The sequence below is a fragment of the Xiphophorus couchianus genome, chromosome 24 (genome assembly GCF_001444195.1).
Source record: "Xiphophorus couchianus chromosome 24, X_couchianus-1.0, whole genome shotgun sequence".
Classification (NCBI taxonomy): domain Eukaryota; kingdom Metazoa; phylum Chordata; class Actinopteri; order Cyprinodontiformes; family Poeciliidae; genus Xiphophorus; species Xiphophorus couchianus.
The window spans coordinates 10143216-10158415 of record NC_040251.1 but is presented as its reverse complement, the minus strand read 5'-3'; the positions used below and the strand labels follow the sequence as shown (position 1 = coordinate 10158415).

Sequence of the window (15200 nt, the reverse complement as noted above, 5' to 3'; positions counted from 1 at the left end):
TATGATAATTGAAAACCATAAAAGCTAGTCAAAATTCTGGTTTTAAAATTAAAAACAAGGCCCAAAAGCAGGGAGGGTTTGAATGTAGTGTCAGTCCTCATATTAAGAAAATCTAATTCATGTGGAGTGAAGATGGTACTAATGGCTGCCATTAAGAAGCTACAGAGTAGCTTACCATAACTTTAGAAGAGTCCACCTTACAAAACTTGCATGTATCAGACTTTTGCCACATAATATGCATGTTAACCTACACCTCTGCAAATGAAACATGTTTTACAAACATACTCGTTTCAGAGCTGTAAGTTGTAGCTTTGTCGTTTTCCCAAAGGTCTGAAATAATACACCCTAATCTTGATGTGGTTACTTCAGCTGTTTTTGGATTTCTCTGTATGTCTTTTTTTTCTTTCCAGAGCAATCATCAAATCCCATAATCCTTCAGATCCCCAAATCCCTCACCACCACCACATGCAAAGAGGGGTTTAGAGCCCAGCAAATCAGCCTGAGGTGAGACTGGGAATCTGTAAGTGGAGGGGAAAAACATACTCCCACACTTTTAAATAAGGTGATAATATATATTACATCTCAATTTCTGAAGGCATTTATTGAAATAACTTTCTTTCTATTACTTATTGAAAAGCCATTAGGTGAAAAATCTTAGAAATAAAAAGGTTTCAATTTCAAATGCAACATTGCTGACAGAAAATATCTGGAGGATACACCTTCAGTCCAAATTGAAACTGTGAACTTGTTTTATTACATTTTTTTCCAGCTCAATCTCTATCTGGCTTCAACCTGGAGTCCCAAGATATCCTGTAAGACGGCTGTTCAAATAGTTTAGCCTTGTCTTTTTGAGCAGCTGGTGAGTTTTCTGTCTGAGCTTTGCCAAAATATGCCACAGAGATGTCTTGTCCAGAAAGCTGTGACTGTGAAGATGTTCAAACTCGGCTCCAGAACTAAAGGATGCATGCAGACCGACAGATTCTGTCCCTGGAATGCAAAACATCAAACATTTCCAAGGTTAGTTATTTTTAGAACATTTATGTTTCCTCACTGTTTCAAGCTGGGTGCATTTTGTAGTAAATAGTATTTGGTTAATTTAAAGAAAAACTTCCACTATTGTTGTTGTATAAATAAGCACATAATTTACATCTATCTGTTTTTCTTGACTAATTAAATGGTAAATAAAACAGACAGATGTCCAAAAAACCCTTATTGCTCAGTTTCAAATGGAAACTGAGCAATAAGTTTGGTTTAGGAAAAAACACCCATAGAGATCAAAACATACCGTATTTTCCGCACTATAAGGCGCATAGAATAGACGCTACAGTAGAGGCTGGGGTTACGTTATGCATCCATTAGATGGAACTGCGCTAAAGGGAATGTCAACAAAATAGTCAGATAGGTCAGTCAAACTTTATTAATAGATTTCAAACCAGCGTTCTGAAAACTCTGTTCATTCCCAAAATGAATAAGCAGCTGTTTTATTATTTTCCCCAAGGTAAAGTAAGTGACATGGTATTTTCGTGACACAGTTTATCTTTTAACAACAGCAAGGTATAACATATAGTGGAGGGGAACTTTTCCTCGATTCAATAAACACGTAAAAAACAGTCTGATACTGTTACGGTAAATCAAACGTTAGTGCAATCACAATATATATCCACTTCCGCACCATTGATTCGTTCATGTTAAATTGTCTCGCTGCTGCTCTATTCCCGTGTTCTACTGATTGCCTTGAGCTTAAACTGCGTCGTAAGCGTGTCTCTTAATAGGAGCCATTTTGGGGTCTTTACACAAAAACCAGCGTGCATCGCGCGCTTCTTCTTCTACGGGGGAAAATGAAGTCGGCGGCTGCTTACTGTAGTTCAAGACCTGTTGTGGCTCAATATTGGTCCATATATAAGGCGCACCGGATTATAAGGCACACTCTCGGCTTTTGAGAAAATTGAAGGCTTTTAGGTGCACCTTATAGTGCGGAAAATACTGTAATTGTAGGCATCTGTGCAAAATAAGACATGCAATTTAAAAAAAAAATCTCAAGAAGCAAAAAGCAAGAATTTAAACTTTTAAACAACCACTTCTGGCAGTTTTCTTTTTGGAAATTCATTGCTAAACAACACATTAGCTGTTGCATTGAAAAGGCCAAAAGTTTGCAATTCAATAATTAGACAAATTAAGTGGTGATTTGGTATTTCTCTTCTTTAAGGTCCCCAAGTGAGAACTTCTCACTGTGTCTCTAACTTTCACACCTCAGGGTTGATTTATTCACACTTCAGAATTAGACTTTTTATAAAAAGCAAGACCACCACTGAGACTTAATCTATTTTCTTATCTATGTTAACCTGTCTCCTTAGCTGGTTTCTATGGCCATTAGCTGCAGTGAAAAGGATATATTTCTTTTCTGAAACAATTTTCCTTAACTTAAAATTTTAATAAGAGCTTGAAAAGTTGGTTTAGGAACTTTGTAACTATTGCGAATAAATTACAGCTACCTTGGATTGCAGTGTTTAAAAAAAATTAAGATATATGACAAAATATATACTAATAAGCTGTTATGAGGAAACCATTATGTTGAACTTCAATGATTTTATTATTCTGTTAAAATACATGTATTTGTGCAAAAGGTGTTCGTAAAATGTGTGTTAATTTTGCTTTAAAAAGTGCATTTGTAGTGAAATGTGGAATTTAGTGTTCAAGTGTGACAGGACAAAGAAAAATGCTTTTGCAGTAGTATTACCATTTCATATTTGTCCCATATTTAAGTGACTATTTCACCATATGGAAAAGACACTTTAATGCTCCATTACATGGTCTGGAAAATATTCATCAAATTAATCAAAAAGTAGGTCATGCTGTGAGTTTCACTTTCAGTTTCAAGCATTCAGCACTTCGATGTGAGTGAATTTTCTTCTGTACTTCTTCAAATTACATATACTTCAGGCCTAAAGGTGTATGAAAGTGACGCTGGAGGCAGCATGTCCATCCATGCCACTGAAAAGCAAGTTAGATTCTTACTATTGTGACAGGTATTCAAAATGTTTAAGTTTTGTCAGTTATTTACTTAATTTATTCAGTATTCCATGAGAATTTTTACTTCCTAACCCTCCTGTCACACTGTTGAATATCTGAAGTTAGAAAAAAAAACATATTAGAAAGTTTTGCAGCAGAACTACTAGACATCACATTTTTGGTATATAAGCGATACTGAGATTAATTTTACATATTTTCTACACAAACGTCACAGCAATAACCCCATAAGACAATCTGATGTCATACTATGCAATGCATATGCTCTATCTGCACTGATAAAGATTCAGCTATGTTGGGACCCCCAAATCAATTATTTTATTGTTATTTCAGCATATAATTACTTACCCACTAAAGATTGAGTATAAAATATTTAATATTCAGCCTTAAGTAGTCAGACAATCAATCATGAAAACAAGACAGTGATGATAGTACAAAATGTAGCTTGCTGTGTCATTACAAATGAGCAAACTGTAACTTTTATATTGCACATACTTCATAAATGTGACAGGACTTGAGGTGCTTCAATTACTCTTTTGGAATGACATAAAACTGTGTCTGAAGACACTTCAACATAAGGAAAAGAAAAGAAACAGTGTGACAGCAGCATTAGCAGAAATAAGTGATTTAAATGCATTGTTTATTCATCCGTATTCAGGCAGAATCTGTTTACTTCAGTCTCTCCCCCCACACAAGTGACAGTCTGTCTTTTAGATTAGTGTGACATAAAGTTTTACTTTATTTTTATGCTGAACAGTTTTCTAAGTATACAAAAAACTATGTAACAGAGCTAACTTACCATCCTTTCTTCGATTTTATTTAGAAATTTAGTATGAAAATAGTCTAGACTTGCTGTAAATGTGGTGGCCAAAATCATTGCTCTTTACTCCTACATGGTTTATGAATATAGTTTTATAGCTGCAAAGATTAAGGGCAGTGTAAAAAATATATTTTTGAGGCAAAAAATATCTCAGGTCTTTCACTCTGCTCCTTTCTACCTTTTATCTATTTTAGAGTTGTGTTGTTATACACATTACTGTTTGTCTGGTAAATTGTTTCTGCTTCAGTCAACATGATTTCCGTACCTCACTATTTTTTTTAACTGTCTTTGTATTGGTTCACCTAAAACCTTTAAGGAATAGAAATAAACCTTACACTATCGCTATCTTGGATCTATTCACAAAAATATGAAATGGTGTGGATAAGTTCAACATACTGACAACATGGACTTAAAACTGTACTCACCAAGCTGCTAGTGGCTATCATTATAATAATCCTTGTCATAAATTTAATGTAGGTTGAATATTAATCTTTCTTTCTGGACTTAGCATCCCTATCCTTCGCTTCATTGCTTCTGGCACCACTGCCTTGCCATATTAAAACTCAAGTTTGCTATTTGGACTTAAGAGAGATCCTAAGTGATGCCAGCACTTGCAGTCAATAATCCACCAGCAGAGACTCTGAGAGCGGTTATCTCCTCTGAAAGTGTGAAGTTTATCCAAGCACAGTCTCCAGACTCCTCTCTTTCTAAGTACCTTAACTGCTTATAAACTCTATAATCTAGACACCAAACCTGAAATATTAAAGTGATTACAGCAGAAATGACGTTTCTCTTTGAAAATGCTCTTCATTCCGATAAAACTTGATTATTGTCTTCCTTGGCCAATCAGAGACCACAAGAGGAAATCCCACGAGGATGTGAGAGTCAAGTTCAGCTGAGTGTTAGCACCTGGTCTTATCACACAATTAACCCGCTTGTTGACCGCGGGACCCCATCTGCACACAGCTCGCCGTCACACATGGGGGTCATTCACACATCCTTCCTTCTCGGAGAGAAGACAAGAGGATGTAATTATTTTTTTTTAAAGCTGACAGTTTGGGGGCATAAATGTAAAATGTACTTATAGAAAGTGACCAGAAGATTCCTTGTTATGAATCACGTTCAGTTCATGGTCATTTGGTTGGAGATTTTGTTTCATTGGCATAAAACAACGTCTAAACTTACTAGATATTTAGCACTGTTACATACACAGTGTCTTTCACTAGAAAAAGCAGACTGCTACACATTGGTTTAGACCTAGGGAAAAACTTCACTGCCAGCCCTAATATACAATGTATTCTGCACATATGCAGCACAGCTACATAATCAAATATAAATAACAAATATTGCAAAATAAAACTACCTCTATGTATGTTTCACTCACCTTGGCTTCCTTGAAACTAAAAGTTAATCTGGTGTAGTAGGGATCAATGAAATGGCTGAAAAATGCATTACAATATAGGTTTTTCATATAAGATACTGATAATTATTGATTAGCTTTTTGTTTCAAATATCTGAAATTCTGGCAGACTGGTGGCACGACCTTTTCTGTTTTATCCACAGTTTTCAAGCTGCTGCTGTTTATTTTTTAGCAGTTATGAGGCTCAGTGGTGAAACCATAAACTGCTGCTGTGCCAGTTACTCAACAAGTTGTTGCTAGGTAACCAAGGAGTGACTTAATTGATGCCACCAACATTGCTTAGTTAGCTGTGAGAGGTTGAGTTGGTAAAGCCTTTCCTCTGCCTACATTTGAAAACCAATGTTAAGATCAGTTGCAGTTTATGTCTTAGTTGTGTCAAAATTTGTAGACTTTACGAAGTCTACAAATTCAATATAAGCAATATAAGCAGGGTTCAATATGATGAACCCTGCTTTTTAATCATTATGTAAATAAAGTTGTTTTTTGACCACTGCTGTTACACATGGTTATTACAAGCAAAACTGTATCATCAGAAACAGAAAAATGTGTAGCAATATATCCTGTGATTAAATGCAAAACAAGGATTTTTTGTTGTTCGGTTACTTCTCACTCTTGGGAGAAGTAACCGTTTTACTTCTACAAAAATGTATTGTGAATATAATACAGCATGTGCATAATAAATAAATTAAAAAATATAGGTGGAGCTATGTCAAACTAGTTTTAATAATAGTTTTCTGAGCTTATATGCCATCTAATAAAGTTGTTTGAAATGCCAGTCCTCTGTTCTGCTGGCTTTTTTTTTTGGTTTGGATAATTTTTCAAGCCATGAAATACTGGACAGCATTCCTGTCGTTCTCGTTATGAGTCCCCGACCTTGAGTTGACTCATCATTGCGTCTGTTGTCAGTGAGACGCATGCCTCATTCCCCAGTCAGCTGACCTGTGATACATCTGCCTCGTGCCTGATTCATCATTCATCCCAAGCCTCGTCTCAGGGACTTACCCTGTCACTATGTGAGTAATGAATTTTTACCATATAGAGAGATACGGCATTCTAGCCAATATGAAGTATTATAATTTGTTTTTATATGAGATGTAGAGGAAGGAAATGTCATAAGGCAACTCCAGTTAGTGCTTTGGCAATATAGGAACTCCAGAGACCAAAGAAGCAGGTGGATTGCATGATGCTATCAAATAATAAAGGCTAGCAAATTTATGACATTACAAGGCTGGAGGACCTTTATCGATTTAGCCTTTGCTTTCTGTGTACAGCTGCATGGATGTTTTAATTTGCAACAGTATAGCAATAAAAATAACCAGCTGCAATCCACCACTGTAAAAAAAGCTTAAGTTCATTTTCAGTAAGAGAAATTCTCATTACCAGGGATTTTATATGGATGCACAACCTCCATTAGAGGCAGAGGTTGAGCCTGATATTGCTTGACAAAAGCTTTGTCATCTTCTGAAAAATGCTCCATTGCTTTGAAATATTGCATTGTTAATCATGATGAATACATATGACCATCATGCATGTAGAGATAATCTCAGGGATGTTCAGGCAGCATGAAGGAGATATCAAACGTTTGTGACTAAAAATATAATTGAACTGTTAATGGTATGGCATTTCTTTGAGAGCCTAGCTATGGTTCTCAAGAAAATGCCTTGAGAGCATTTTAGGACTTTAACTTCCTATGTACCAGAGGAAGTTAAAGCAGAAGAAATTTAACCAATACTTTTAATTTTTTTCACTTTTGTGATTGTAGCACTAAGAAATAAAATCAATCTTTGGAAAATACAAATGCATCATTTAAAGAGAGAAAACGTATGACCTTGTTCTTCAATCCTGTAATGACAAGATTCTGTGTTACACACTAAAAATCCAGGAAAACAATTCAAAATAGTTTCTCTAGGGCAATGTATTTATTAACTTACTGGATAAGTTCATAACTGAGGTTTTGTCAAAACTATTTACTCTATTTACTCTACATCAGCAAACTGACTTAGAGAAAATAATGTAAGTAAAAAATTATTTTATATTGCCATATTTACTCTAAAATATGTCTGGTTGGTTCAATAAAAAACAAAGTAAGACAAAATTGATTACATTTTGGTTTTTCCAGTTCTACCTACTCAGAATTCTCTAGTTCTGAAAAAAAAAAACTTAAGGATAATTCTTTATTGAAGTAGTTTTTAAAAAATCTCAATTAAGCATGTTTTTTTAAACTGATTTACACTCAACCAGCAATAACTCCACAGACCAAAATATGGTGTTGCTCTGTTGAAGCATGAATCAACGTGCCATTTGGTCTTTTACTTGTGCTCAGAAAATCAGCTCAGTAATCTATTTTATGGTCCATCGTATTGAGGAGAACATTTTCTCCACCAGTTGAAGGGGAGCTAAGAATAGTGTATAACAGGCCAGCTGCATGGGCCACTTTTACAATGGAAACAGATAAAATAGGGTACTAAATCGCACATGTTTTCAAAAACTTTTTTCTCTAATCCTGCTCCAGTGCTAAACTGCTGCTAATGCTTGCTTAGCACCAGTTTGGCATTTGGCTTAATAAAGTCCTTGCTTGTTTGATCCAACTTCTAGCTCAATCTCCAAACCCATTTCTGTTAGAAATAAAGCCATTGATATGAAGGACATGTATCTGCAGAAGTATTGAGATATTTAATGTGGTTTGTGTAATTAAACTGCCTCCTGCAATGCAGTCCTCCACAGAAATTAAGAATAAAATGAATGGGTTGATTAAACATTTGAAGTAATGAAATGACATCCATCTTTTTAGTGATAGCCAATAAAGATGCTAAGTAATCTCTTTATAATATCTTCCTTGGGTTTTTTACATTTATTTTTTCATTATAGCTAATTTAAGGTAAAAGCAAATTATAAACTTTTAAATAAGCTGCTAAGACACAAACTTTCTTAAATTTTAAGCAATTTAAGAAAGTTTAATTAAGTTAAATAAAGATGGTATTTCAAAAAAATGAGTTTTTTGACTGCTGACATAAAGTGTTATTTATCACAATCGCTCATTTACTTTACTTTCCTAAATCTCTGCAAAGTACAGTTGTGGGAGATTTAAATTATAGTGGCATTAACTAAAATGTGCCGCCACATCAGATTTCTTAATGGGGTCAACAAACTCCGGTCTGTTGAGACCTTTGGCCTTGGGAACCTGAATGATTTAGGAAACAACAAGGACATGATGCATCCATCTCTCCCAAGCTGCTAAATCATGAGTAGCCTGACATTTAGGGTCCTGTGTGTTCAGAAGCAAGCAGCCTCATGATGCATGATAGCTCAGCTGATAGCAAGAAAAATGGCAAGAGTGAGGGGGCTTCATCATGATGAGGGTGTTATCGGACCAAGATGAGCTCCAGCACGGCTCGGCGAAGCAGCTGAATTCACTCATTTATCTCCTCCACATGGTTGTGATTAATGAGCTCTGGTTACAGACTAGAATAACCCTCCCAGTATTTACTGGTAAATCCTTCTTTAGTGCTTATCATTTCCCCTCTGCTCGCCACCCTTCTTGCTTCCAGTCCTATGGGAGGTTTTATCCCCGTTGAAAGGAGTTTTTGTCCTCACTGCACTATTACAGCATTTATTTAGAAGTAGTCACTGCACTTTTCTCTCTATAATAAAAGTCTACAATATTAATAGTTCTTTAAAGAGACAATATTATGTGTTTTCCAGGCAGATAGTGCTATTTTATAGCTCAATCAAGTAACTATGTTCACTTTACTTGTTATAAAGATGCTATATATATCAAGTATGGCTTAAAAAATTGACATCGCAGTTTATCATCTTGAAATTGTGCATCTGTCTCTTTAAAACTCCTGTTCTTTCTGAAACTCCACGTTCAGGAAGTCATCACAACATCTCTCCTCTATTAACCCTTTAACAATGTTTTACCAGCATTTACTAAGAAGTAGCTTGTATAATGAGCTGAGTTGATGTGTAGTTCTACCAGGTGTTTGCTAATTGCTGCTGGCTAGTCTGAAGGAGTTGGTTGGAAACTGCAGCCCAGTGGTGACAGGTACACCCAGATGAATGGTTGCAATAGGTGGTTAAATGTTTTCTCAAATAAGCATGAAAGAATCAAGACAACACTCCAGGTATGTTTTTGATCAGGGAATAATATAATATTATGTAAAGCTCACAAAAGGCAGGTTTACATAATACTGCCCCTTTAACTTGCCTCGGGGTTTATCATAGGGTTGATAAATTCAATCCAATATATGGATTGTTTGTTTAGCCCCTAACTAAACTTAACTCCCAGTCTCTGTAGACATACTGTCTGAGATTTGATGTGTGACTTGGAGTGGTGACTAAGACAAACTAAAAAGATAATTGCGCTAATCCTAAAGCACTAATAAACATTAGTTACGCAAACACTAATGCACTACACCAACACTTACTGGAAGCTAATGTTAAAGCACTGAATTCAACTCAATTTATATCTGTCCTTGAAAGACTACAACCCTCAAACCCCAATTTAATTTTCACACTATAATTTACATGTTCTTTTGAAAGTTTTCAAAAAAGTAGACAGATGGGTACTGATGGCACTGGAAATGGCACAAAAAAGCATAAACCATAGCATTGTACCTCCATAAAGTTTGTCCTCTCCTTTTTTCAAGTCATACTTACAGATAAATATCAACAATATGTGTGCCTAATGCCTACCCATAAAAGCATTATGCTTTTAAGACTGTCTGGCTAGGGAGTCAGTAATAGGCGTGGTAATGGCCTCCCAGCTCACATGCCACACCCTAGTGACACCACTGAAAGGATATTATTGTTTACATAGCTTTCTTGAATTTAATTCACAGAGCAGAAGCTGCCCATGTTGACTTTTAAGACCGACCATTTGAGCAAACCCATATGAAATTAAATGTTTATACCGGACAGAAAAAAAATCCAAACAGTGCTTCCAGGGTGTTTCATTGTTATGTTGATGGTTCAGAAAAAGGATCAGCATTAAACAGTAACAATGTGTTGTGCTGAAAGCTTCCGTGTGTAGTTCCAGTAAAAAGTAGCGCCTGAGCTGTAATAAAATAATGGCTTTCCTCGGATCTGCCACTCACGGCTGTCAAGATTTTCCCGATATTTCCCAGATAGTGTGTGTACACTAAACAGCTGCTTTATTATGTATACCTTTCTTGTACCAGGTCGGACCTTCCTTCTCTCCCAGAAGAAGAGTGCAGAAGTTTTGGTCGATAATTGCATAATAGCATTAGGGAGTTGCTGCAGACTTGTTGACTCTACATTCATAAAGGAAATCTTCTGTTCCATCACATCCTAATGGTGCGCTATGGGATTGAGATCTGGTGATTGTGACTACATGACCTGTTTAAAAAAACAATGATAGTGAAATTTCAGACACCCTGTTGAAAGCAGTCCTTAGATTATTGTTACACTGTGGCTATAAAAGGATGGACAGCAACAATACTCAGGTAGGTTGTCCTTAAAGATATTCTGTTAGTACTAATGGGCCAAAAGTGCGTCAAGTAAAAATATCTGACAACCATCATGCCACCAGTAGCAGCCTGTAGCGTTGATACAAGGATGGATGTTGTTTACCCCAAGTGTGATCTTGAGAGCTTGAGAAAGTACAATTGTCCTGTCCTTCAATCTTAGTAAAAATGAATAAAAATGTGTCACCATATATGGTGACTAACAAATCAATTTAAAGAATAAACAATCTCCAAATCAACTTATTTGTGCAGATAAACTGTATAAATTTGTTTGTTTCTGTGAGAAATTTTGTGAGAACTTTTTAACTCTGAAATACTTCACCTAAAGTCATGATAGTGCTGACCTCTTTGGGTTGAACAGTGGAAACTACATTTGAATTACAACACAATAAAGGAATTAATGTCCTATATTTGTCGCTTTTTGAAAAAAAAATTACAAGAGGGATTATACAAGTCGCTAAATATAGCAACAAATTTCCTAAGTTGGCATCGGTGCTTTTCTTCGTCCAAACCACAGTCCCCCACATTTGTGTCTCTTTTCTCCGCCCATGTTGCTAACTGCTAACTGATTAGCTGAAAACAGGATCCTACAACATCAGCAGTGTATTAAATACTGCGAGAACTAACAAACATTCCATGTTCAAAGTCACTTAAATCCATTTTTCCCATTTTGAGTTGGAATTTCAGTCATCTTTTCCATGTGAAGATGCTTAAGTTCATTCAGCTGCTTGTATGTGATTAGCTTATATGCTATTTGTGCAAACAAGAAACTGAAAAGGTGTTCATAATACAATGGTCAGTGAATGTATGTAAGTTCTCAAGGATACATATCAACTTTTATTAAGTGGTAGTTTTGTCAAAAATATTTTAAAGACAACTGGAAATTATTCCAAGAATAACGATGCACAATTTTAGAATGGAAAAAAAAATCTTCTGCTTAGTCGCATGCATTTAGTTAATTGATCAGTGGAAAACATAATCATCAAGAAAGTGGGTAAAAAAAAAACTGAAACGAAAGAGACTGTGCAGAGCTGAAAGGTGTCAGGCTTCTCCCGCTTTGTGACATTCATTAACCCTGTCCTTACGCTTTCTTTTTTTAGACTCGCAGCTGCGGCTGCAAAAGCAGCAAAGGAAATTAAAGAAAGCACAGTGCAAATCATAATTAATGTAGTTTGAAGACATTACGAGACACCTAAACGAACTGTGGTGGGCAAAAGGTCAAGCTGGTTTCGAGCATCACGTGAGGAGACGTTGGTGCTGCCCCTAGTCAAAAAAATCCAGTGGTTTGAGGAATAAGATGCAACATCTGCAGCAGAAAAGTGTGACAGTAGGTCTTCTCTTGAGTCTTTGCAGTTGAAGCTCATGCAAAGAATCAGGACTAAGTTTGTTTTTACAATGTCTGGATAAATTTACAACTTTTTCTCTGTTTAGTGAATCTAAGCTGGTTGGATCCACTGAGCAGCATTAATGAGGATAACAATTTGAGTTTGAATGCATTTATGGGTGCTGGTGAAACGTGTTCCTGGATAAGCAAAACAATATCACAGCGACTTCATAAACTCTAGTTTCTTAATACCATCACAGACTGGTGTACAAAACTGTCAGCTGTTTTTAATTAAAGTCAATTCTCTGAGTATTAAAAGTAAGACTTGGCTGGACTTTCATTTGGCAGACAAATGAAATGTCTGCTTTGTGGTGCATACTTTTATTTAAGATGATAAGCCTAAAATTAGTTTGATTCAGAAAATATTTTATGAACAAAAAGATTAAAAATGTTGGCTTCTCTGGAATAATGTCTATTATTCACTCTCCCTAAAACTCACATAAGTGAAAAGTGTTTTCTCATGACACAATTGTGTGTTGCATTTTTGTTATTTATTTGCTTCAGTCAACCCTGTGCAGCTAATTAGGGAGACCTCTGATTAACTACGAGACAATAAAAGGGGGAAATTAAAACTTTGATGGGCTCCAACAGTGCTGATGTTACTTTACTTGCTCTTGGCATTTCTGATTCTCAGCTTGTTTAAGCAGCCTTCCTCATAAAGTTTGTGGACTAAATACACTGATCTATAAATAAATTAACCAGTTCAAAAGATAAATTGCACAATATCTAGAGCATACTACATACTAAATACTGAAATCTCCACCTAAAACAGTAAAACTGCATTTATATGGCACTTTCTGATCATGCCGACCACTAAAAGGGCTTTATATTGCGGCCAAATTCATCTAATTGCACTCATGTTTACAAACCGACAAGCAAGTCGGACATCGACATGTATGCAGGAGGAATCTGGAATTGAACTTACGACTTTTAGGTTGCAAGAGTCATGTCTTCATCAAACGTGCATTTTTCTGAACAAATTCGATGACACGAGCATTACGACGTAGAGACACCACATATAACATTATTTCTGTGTGCTGTGGAAATAACTCCACAGTAATCCAGAAATGTTTATGCTACAACCCATCAGCACTGATAGAGAATCACTCACCTCAGCTTAAAAAATGCTTGGAGTTTTTCAAATGGCAGTGAAATTGACCTCATCTTTTGAGTAATATTACTCACAATTATTTCAGAACCAAAGACATAGAGCACTGTGAGAATGAGTGGCTAACCATTAACTGCTGATGAAACCAAAATTAGCCTATGATTTAAGTTCGCTATTGGTAATATACTAAAGAGCAATTTCACTTTTTATATGAGCTAGAACAGTATTTGATACTTGCTTTTTGTTTTTGAAATCTTGAGTATGTCAAAGCCTTTATTTCATTTGTGAAAACACAAAAGGGAGAATTCTTAATCCTGTTTTGGCGTAAGGACCATCTTGGAATGAGGGAAACAAAAACTTAAATGTATGGATTTGTCAAACTTGTTCTGAATCAGTGTACAGTGCGTACGCATTTTCAGTGGTAAATCTTCAAGTCTAAAAATAAAAGAAAGAAATTGTCATTCTTTATTTTCCACAAAGACGTCTCGTCATTCTTGTGCACTCCATATTGGGTGTCTTGTCTTGTGAGCTAGCTGTAGCGTCACATGTGTGTGCTTTTTTCCCCAATTTGTAACTTGAACACATTTAAGATGGGTGCAATGTAACTTTAAGGAGTCTTATTTTCTGAAGAGATATGAGCTCAGTAGAAGCCTTTAAAATTCACAGGGTTAAGAAAATCAAATAGCTTGAAAGCAATATGAAATAGAAATGTTCAGTTCCTCTGTAGCCTCTTACATGGATTCCCTAAAGATGATTGAATAAAAGATCTCTGCGGCAGTACATGTGTGAAAACAGCTTTCCTAAGTGTGAAATAAAAATTTGGAAGAAGACTTCTTAGCCTCTGAGCTAAACAACTCCAGATCATTCACCAAGAGGGATGCCATTATGGGAATCTGTCTCCACTTACCAAAAAACCGTTTTCATTTTAGCTGCAGCTTTTCTCTGAGGTGCACCATTTGGTTAACCCATAAGCGCAAAATTCTGATTTTCTTTCAGGTACCTCATTTAACATTAGCTTATGTTGCTCTCTAAACATGGAAAATTACTGTCAGCACAGGAAATCCTCTTGTTTACAAGAATGGTGGTGTTTCCTCTCATGAACGACCAGCGTATTGATCCAGGCTGCAAAGCTGTCAAATTTCAACCCAATTTTATATTGCATTGAAACAAACATTGCCAGTAAAAAGCGGCCCCAGAGAGAGCTCAGCGTTATCTCACCCATCCTGCAGCCTTGTACTCCCAGATGTGTGCTTTAGCGGGCTTTATCACACCAAGGCGCTCTATTGTTCGCACAGTAAGCCACAGCGCAAGAGTATTTTACAGTCCAGCCTCAGTGAGTGACATTTTAACAAGAAGTCATAAACGTGTCACAGGAGAGAAGAAGCAAGACAAAATGCCAGAATCCCTGAATCTGCCCACTAAAGGGGAGCAAACGACTCCTGCGGCTATCCTGATCACACACAATCATGTCACGGTGTGTACACACACAATCGCACGCATCCATGCACTCGGTCACATGAGCTTTGCAACCATGTATGTCCCCACGTGTCCATAAACTCCAACACACACATGCTGCAGGAAGGCCACTGGGTCCAGTCATGCCAGGAGGCAGCAGGAAGCTGATAAGACTGGCTGGATTTGTTTAATTCTGTGGCTGCGGGTGGAGGGTAGGAGGGGAAAAAAAACATAAAACTGCACTCCAGGAACAGGTGAACACAAGCAGGGAGCCGCAAAGATAAACGTAAACAGGATTATCGCTCTGCCAGAAACAAGTTGTAGCGGATATTTGCTCCAAGATAAATCTTAGCCCATTATCACATCCGACGCACTTTAAATCCTAAGTGACAAGGCTAGCAGTGATGAGGATAACACAATTTCCTCTTACTCAGACTGACAGGAGGCACAGGCTATCCTGCGGTATCTCTCCCATATTAGCCCAACAGCACTGGTGCTTC

General features: G+C 36.6%; 1 protein-coding gene and 1 long non-coding RNA gene across 2 annotated transcripts in view; both read right to left on the bottom strand.

Annotated features, from left to right (window-relative positions):
- syt6a (synaptotagmin VIa) overlaps positions 1–15200 on the bottom strand; it is an 87466-nt gene that overhangs the window by 29472 nt on the left and 42794 nt on the right. The window lies entirely within an intron of this gene.
- Positions 732–5537, bottom strand: LOC114141124 (uncharacterized). Its single transcript, XR_003594782.1, has 2 exons — positions 5232–5537; positions 732–987 (listed from the first exon to the last, which is right to left on the bottom strand). It is a non-coding gene; the product is annotated as an uncharacterized LOC114141124 (long non-coding RNA).